An 8,218-nucleotide genomic window follows, 5' to 3' on the forward strand; every position below is an offset into this window, starting at 1 on the left:
ACCCAGAGTTCAAGCCCCATGACCAACAAAACAAAAAAAGGAAAGTTTGCCCAATAAAATGTAAAAGGTCTTCTTGTATTATTTTTAACATTGATAAATCAGAAAAAAGTCCTTGCTTTTTATATTAGTTTTGTTTATCAAAAACAAACAAAATGTTCCTTGTTCAGAGCATATACAATATAGAATTCCATAAAATGGAATGAGAAATTCCACAAGTATACTACTGTGGTTGTAAGAGAGGTATCACAGACATATCAAGAATGATACTTGATTTCTCATTAGAGTGGGTCCAGGATATGTCATTAAGAATGATACTTGCGCAGGAGGTTGTGGCGTCAGTGTGCCTGCCGTGTCCATGGAGAGAGCCTGCAGGGTCTGAGCTCCTCCCGGAGTGCTGGGACGCCAGGAAGATGTCGGCTTCTTTACTCTGGGCCACTGTTCGTGCTGTAAGAGGAAGCTGCAGCCCACTTGAGCCACCCTCACTCTGACACCTTCAGCAGTAAACAAGATAAAACAGCTTCTTAAAGATAAACCTGAACGTGTAGGTGTGAAAGTTGGTGTCCGAACCAGGGGCTGTAATGGCCTTTCTTATACTCTAGAATATACACAGACAAGAGGAGATTCTGATGAAGAGGTTATTCAAGATGGAGTCAGAGTATTCATCGAAAAGAAAGCACAACTAACACTTTTAGGAACAGAAATGGACTATGTTGAAGACAAGTTATCCAGTGAGTTTGTCTTCAATAACCCAAATATCAAAGGAACTTGTGGCTGTGGAGAAAGTTTTAATAATTGAAACCTCAGGACCCTTCTGGCTGTAAACTCCAAGAAAGCTCTTGGAAACATTGAAAGTTACTGAAGAAATCATGCAACTGTCCTGTGTCAGGTCTATAATGTGTGGGTGCATTGTTGGGGAAATAAAGTGATGCATTTTGAAAATGAAAACAAAAACAAAAAGAAGAATGATACTTGATTTATCATTAGAAGCAACAGAAGCCAATGAGGAAATTACTTTTATGAAAAAGTATTACTAAAGTTCTTAAAGAAAAATTTTCAAGCCATCTTCCTATAACTGTGAAATATATCTTAAGGTTTGATTTTTGATTGTTTGTTAAAAATCACTATTAAGAACAGGACAAGCCGGATGCCGGTGGCTCACGCCTATAATCCTAGCTGCTCAAAAGGCTGAGATCTGAAGATCATGTTTCAAAGCCAGCCCAGGCATGAAATTTTGTGAGACTCTTATCTCCAATTAACCACCGGAAAACTGGAAGTAGTGCTGTGGCCCAAGTGGTAGAGTGCTGTCCTTGAGCTGAAGAGCTCAGGGACAGCGCCCAGGCAGAGTTCAAGCTCCATGACTGACAATAAATAAATGAATGAATAAATAAATAAATAAAACCAGGGCAATGAACCTAAAGTCAAAACCTGTACACTCTGGGGGCTGGCAGAAGATGCAGAAGTTGGCCTAAAGAGCCAACTTCCTGTGGCACGGCTATATAATCCCACAAAATCCTCTTCCTTGACACATTTCTTTCCTAATATAACTTCCTACTGCTTTTATACAAAAGTGAGCAGGACTATCAAGGGTGGGCAGGAGATGCATGCCTTTAAACCTAGCTAAGTAAGAGGATAGGCAGGAAGATCAGACAAAAATGGTGAGCCCCTAATCAAATTACAAGTGATACAGAGTTCAAAGCCCCAACTACCAGAAAAACAGACTGTGAGGATCCGGAAATCAGCACAGGTAAACTAGGCTCAATCAAATGCCTCAACTACACTTGCAGACTCATCTCCTATTACACCCCCATCTCTCACCTGGGTTCTAAAGACACCCTGTATAATTATATACAGTGTCACAGTGACACTAGAGTTTTGTACCTGCAGGTTCTCTGCCTAGTAGGAGCTCCTCCTGTCTCACCTCAGCAGTTTCCAAACTTTCAAACTCAGTGGGTGCCAGAAACTTCATAGAGGCTTTCCTGTCAATCTTATTAGTCACCCTTGAAATTTATGTCCTTTTATATCTCTTCTCCCCATCTGACTCTTATTGTAAGTATGTAACGGCATCTGAAACGACCCTAAGGAGCAGAGTTTGGGCCGTGGGGAAGGAAGGGCACAGGGAAGGAGGCAAATGTCTCAGTGAGATGATGTGACACGGGCCAACTACATCCTCCAGGCACCTACAGAAAAAGGTCCCAAACCTAAATACACATGGCCCAAGGATCAATAGATTAGAAAATTATCAGCGAACCAACGAACAGTTCTGAATGCTTAGCCCAACTCTTATGTAGCAGTGAGCTGTAAACTTCAAGAGAGGGAAAGATGATTCCTGAGACACTCAGAACATGTTTCCACATGAGGAACCTTTTTCCTGGCCTTTGCCTTGTGTCTGTAATGTCCTCCCTTCAAATATGTGTGGTGCGCTCTGCACTCCACTAGCTTTCTGAACACTTTCTGAATCTTGTTTCCTTGAGGATTAAGTGCTATGTGTGGTGCTAGAAAGCAATTCTTAGCGGAAGCACTGCCATCTGGTGTCTGCCTAAAATCTTTTGTGTCATTTTCGCTGGGCTCCCTGCAGCCCTCTAGTGGTCACAAGTTAAATTGTGTCAAAGCCTAGTCGCAATAGAAATTTACCACTCTGAACCAATGTCACTGAAGAGTTCGTTCCAGTAATAATGCCAGAGAGGATTCAGGAGGACGGGTCAGTTGTTGATTTGGTCCCTTCCTAGATGTGAAGATGACTGACCTCCAGCAACCCATGTTATGTGTGGAATGACTTAGGCAAGAAGATAATAGGACAGCCAGAATTAATACACAGTGGGAGATTTTCTCTGCTATGTGAAATTGTGTCTTCTGCTCTGCTCTGCTCTTTAGAATATAATGGAACTATATGAGGTGTGGGAGCAATAGTCACTGACAGAGAAAAATAAGCCATTATAGGAACATTGCATAAGAAAGCCTTTCCACTGAGTACTATGCCTTCCAGTCTCCCGAAATAGCATGGCACTGCCCTGATGAACAGTAAGAAATATGATAGAAAGAGTATCTATGGCAATCTACTATGCTAAGTAGTTTTCAAAAAGTATCTCAGAAGAATATTGTGAGCTTTATCCTGTGGATAAGACTTCATTGCTTTTCATTACAGTTTCAGACTGATATTTCTTACATTAAGTAGATTTGCTTGAGGGCCTAAGATATAAGAGTCACTGCAGTAGATGATTTACACATGTGCTTATTTTATTCTTACTGGAACTCCGCTGGGTGAGTGATATCTTCCTTTAGGGAAAACTATGGTTTGGATAGGATTTGTCCCCTGCAATACTAATGCTGGCACTTAATATCCTTCGTGACCTAATACTGTGGAAACTCTTTGGTATTGAGAGATGAGACTTGTGGCAGGTGATTTGGATTAGAGAGGAGCCATCAGATCGTAGGATTGACTGATACTGCTGGAAATAAACCAGACCATATAAATACAGAGGCACTATCTCCTGCTGTGTGCCACCTCCCAGATTTCTTTATAACTGTCTCAGTCTGTGGTATTAAGCTGAGTCCAAGAAATACTAAAATCAAGCCAGGTGTGGTGGCTCATGCCTGTAATCCTAGCTACTCAGGAGGCTGAGATTTGAGGATCATGGTTCAGAGTCAGCCTGGGCACAAAAGTCCGTGAGACTATTATCTCTAATTAACCACCATAAAACCAGAAGTGGTGCTGTGGCTCAAGGGGTAGAGCACTAGCCTTGAGCTGAAGAGTTCAGGGACAACACCCAAGCTCAGAGTTCAAGCCCAATGACAGACAAAATACATAAACAAATAAATAAATGAAATACTAAAACAAAAAATTAAAAAGTGCTTGAGACTATATTCTGGGTTGGTTTTCCAGATTTTGTACTCATTATTTGAGTTGTTCAAATTACCTAATAATTTATAGAGGGAATTCCTCATCCCTATAATATTAACATTGAAGGAATCTATCACATGCAGTTATTGTGCCAATGCTTAGATCTGTATTCAACAGTGAGAAAATGCAGAAAATGTTATTGAACTTGCTACAGGCTAAATTCCTTGACTCCCGTTGCAGAATAAGTATCACTGGAGAGCCTTCTCTCCATAGCTGTCCATCTCTGCATAGTAAATTGTCTTTACCTAAAATTGTTTATCAAAAGCTATGTTTTGCTTTTCCAGCTGCTCTCTAGGTCTTTATCTGTCCCTTCAGCTGCTGGGTCCTTCATACTGAGAACAATGCCATCTCATCTAAGCCACACAGTCAATCTAAAAAAGGGCTGTTTTCTCTTCTAGGGCATACATCGAGTCCTGTATACTGAAAACACACTTCCAAGCCTTTGTGGTTGTAGGGCTGTATACATATATCTTAGAACAAAATCTGCAGAGTTTATTGGGGGTAATGAATGCAGAAAATGCATACTTTGAAGAGACACTGATTTCTATGTCACCTCTGAACTTATTTCTGTACAGAAATGAGTGACGTATGAAATGTGAAATGAACCAGGTATATGTGGCTCACACCTGTAATCCTTCCTACTCAGGAGAATGAGATCTGAAGATCATAGTTTGAAGCTAATGTAGAAAAGTCTACAGGACTCTCCAATTAAACAATAAAAATCCCAAAGTGGAGGTGTGGCTCAAGTGGTAGAGCAATAGTCTTAAGTGAAGAAGCCAAGCAAAAGCATGGAGCCCTGAGTACTATTGGAGGGAGGAAGGGGAGGGAGAGAGAGAGAGAGAGAGAGAGAGAGAGAGAGAGAGAGAGAGAGAGAGAGAGAGAGAGAGAGAGAGAGAGAGAGAGAGAGAGAGAGAGAGCGCGCAGAGGAAAGGGAGGAAGGGAAGAAGGAAAGAAGGAGGAAGGAAAGAAGATAGGAATGGGAAACTGAGTCCTGGATCCCTAAATTTTACTTTTGCTTTTTATAGCTTACACTGGTAATGGGGAAATTTTGCAAGTGGGCTCTGCATCTTGTTAGTAATGATTTCAAATGTTGATTAAAAGAAAGAAATCTGAGTTAGAGTCAACTTTAAAACTAAGGAGGTTTATAGCACATGGATGTTGAAGTATCCCAGCCCAAATACTCCACCATTTCCCCTGTGCCTTGACTGCTTCTTGGGGAGCTGGCACTATGCCCAAACCATGGCTGCTGCTGGGACACTCAGAATCAGCACAGGCATACCCATATTTGTAATATGAAAAGTATTTCCGTTTTTTGTCGGTTGTGGGGCGCTGTCCCTGAGCTCTTCAGCTCAAGGCTGGTGCTCTACCACTTTAAGCCACAGTTCCACTTCTAGTTTTCTGGTGGTTAATTGGAGTCTCACAGTACTTTTATGCCTGTGCTGGCTTTAAATCTCCATCCTCAGATCCAGCATCCTGAGTAGCTAGGATTACAGGTGTGAGCCCCCAGCACCCAGCTCAGTTTTGTTGTTGTTGTTATTTGGTTGCTGTTTTTATTTTTTTGCCAGTCCAGAGGCATGAACTCAGGGCATGTGCACTGTCCTTGAGCTTTCTCAGGGCAGTGCTCTACCACTTGAGCCATAGCAGCACTTCAGGCTTTTTCTATGTATGTGGTACCAAGGAATCGAGCCCAGGTCATGTTAGTCAAGCACTCTTACCACTAGGCCAAACTCCCAGCCCCCAGTTGTTTTTAAATAAGACAAGATGAATGGTATGTGGGTGGACGGTGCCTGTAATCCTATCTTCTCAGGAGGCTGAGATCCAAGGATCACAGTTCAAAGTCAGATTATTCTGGGAATTCCATGAAACTCTTATCTCCAATTAACAACAACAACAACAACAAAAGTGGAGCTGTGGCTTAGGTGGTAGAGGGTCAACCTTGATTAAAAGAGGTAAAGGATGGTTCGAGGCCTAGAACCAGCATTAGATAGATATACATAGATGCAGATAGATAAACAGGCAGATAAACAGGCAGATAGATAGATAGATAGATAGATAGATAGATAGATAGATAGATAGACAGACAGACAGACAGTAAATCAGGATGATGTAATTTATAAAGATAGATTAAAAATCATGCCTCTCCACCCCCATGATTTGTTGGACTGGAAAGATCTGCCCCTTCCTCCAGACGCTGACTCCCTGGCAGTGACACCAGTCTCTTGATCATGCCTCACCCTGCTCTTCCTGGCGAGCTTGATCTTCTTTTACCTGAACAAGAACAAAGGTAGCTACGTGACCTATGGACCTGCAGAAGGCCAACCCCGGGCCATTCTTCAGATAGAGGCTGCCTCAGCCAAGAGCAAAGGAAGATTATTTCATCTAACAATTCCCAGACTCCAAGAAGCTCATTCCTGACTCCAACACTCACACTATTTAAGGTACTTGGTGAACATGACATTAGAAGCCAGTGACTGTGGGCAAATCCAAGGTCCTTGTAAGACAGAAGGTCCAAATGCCAGCATCACTGACTCTGGGGACCAGGATGTGAAGAAAGCCACTTATGATTCCTCTAACCAGGCCTTTGCAATAGTGCTGGCATTTTTGACTAGCTAGCAAAGGGACAGTTTAGTGGGTGTCTTCACACATTAAAAGCAAAGGAAAAGAATGAGCTTGTGGCTTGATCTACTCTGTCCCCTCCTGGTCACCTATGCTATCCCCAAGGGAGCTATCCATTCCTAGAGGCACACTAAAAGGTCAAGCCAGCAAGGAAGAGATTAGGGATTTTACCTCTTGATAAATGTGTTGCATTGCCTAATCTGAGTCCTTCTTTCCATGTTCCCCAACAGGCTCATGCTACTTTTATCTGAATTAAACATTTTCATTGGTGCAGAAAAACAAATCATACTAGTAATTATAGCTCCATCACTGACTAAACAAAACACAATATGCACACCTTTCATGAACACTTCAGCCAGAGTACTGAATCTGCCTGTGAGGTTTCTTTGGTAATTTCTCTGCTCTTTCTTTCTTCAGTATTTAGGTTCCTTGAGGATTTTCTCTTCTGAGTTTTCCTCAGAGGCTTTGTTTTTGTGAAATTGCATCTAGATTGCACAGTGTGCTGAGCTTGAACTAGAAAAGAATCATATGCAAAGTGCATCTTTACTTGGGTAAATTATTTTCATATCATGAAGACTTGGTTACTTCTCTATTAAGTAATGACACTATCTCTCTGGAGACCCACAGTGAGAAATATGCAATAACTGTCACTATTTAATAACATCAATTCTTGATTCCTATTAATAGACAAACTCCAGTTCTGTTGCTTAGGATAATCTTAGGCAAATTGAATCTTCTCTTCCATTCTATGTTTCCTCATTTTTAAAGTGAGGAATGACAATATTATTCACAGGATTAAATAATCACATTTACCCCCATAAGATTAATAACAGATCACTGAAAACTCTCCAACTTTGATAAGAAAACAAGCACAAAAACCTTGACTCCGTTTGTGACTTGGACTCTAGAGGGCGATGTTGCACAGACTGGAAATGTCTGCTGTTTAGTTTTGTGTCACTCCTTTGAGCTTCTTTACCTCCCACTTAGAGCTGCATTGCCAAGCAGGCAGCTCACAGCATCTCTAGGGCTTGCTGAAACAGGAAACCAGTGAATATCAGACTTTCTCCATCACGAGTACACAGCATCCTCGGACGCAATCCCTTCTGCACACATTTCAGAACACCACGCTCAGTCTCCCCACGGCCTAGCCATGGTCTCAGTGGCCCTTGTGCTGCTTGGAATGCCCTTCATGCTGAGTAAGTGGTGTGTTCCCTGCTTCTACCTCCCCAGAAAAGCAGGCGCTGGGCCAAGCAGAAGCTGAACATTATTGGTAGGTCTGGCCTGGTCTCATGGACACATGTTGTTGATGTTGCAGGAGGAACTGGAGCCCAATCGGTGACCCAGCCAGACAGCCACATCACTGTCTCTGAAAGAGCCCCTCTGGAGTTAAGATGCAACTATACCTATGGCGGAACACCTTATCTTTTCTGGTATGTCCAATACCCCAGCCAAGGCCTGCAGTTACTCCTCAAATATCTCTCAGGGCCAACTGTGGTTAAAGGCATCAAAGGCTTCGAGGCTGAGTTTAAGAAGAGTGAAACCACCTTCCACCTGAAGAAAGCCCAGGCTCATTGGAGCGACACAGCTGAGTACTTCTGTGGCGTGAGTGACACAGTGCCTGGGACTGTAAGGGTTGCCAAGCAGTAACCCTCCTAAGCCAAGGGACCCTCTGTGACTGGAAGGCACAGCCTGGCCTGTGCTTCC

At 42.5% G+C, this 8,218-nt stretch overlaps 1 pseudogene; it reads left to right on the plus strand.

The window, feature by feature from the left end:
• Positions 1-410: 410 nt before the first annotated feature.
• Positions 411-937, plus strand: LOC150055263 (iron-sulfur cluster assembly 1 homolog, mitochondrial pseudogene; annotated as a pseudogene).
• The last annotated feature ends 7,281 nt before the right edge of the window (positions 938-8,218 follow it).

This window comes from Megascapheus bottae, chromosome 14 (genome assembly GCF_031878675.1).
Source record: "Megascapheus bottae isolate mThoBot1 chromosome 14, mThoBot2.hap1, whole genome shotgun sequence".
In the NCBI taxonomy this organism is placed as follows: domain Eukaryota; kingdom Metazoa; phylum Chordata; class Mammalia; order Rodentia; family Geomyidae; genus Megascapheus; species Megascapheus bottae.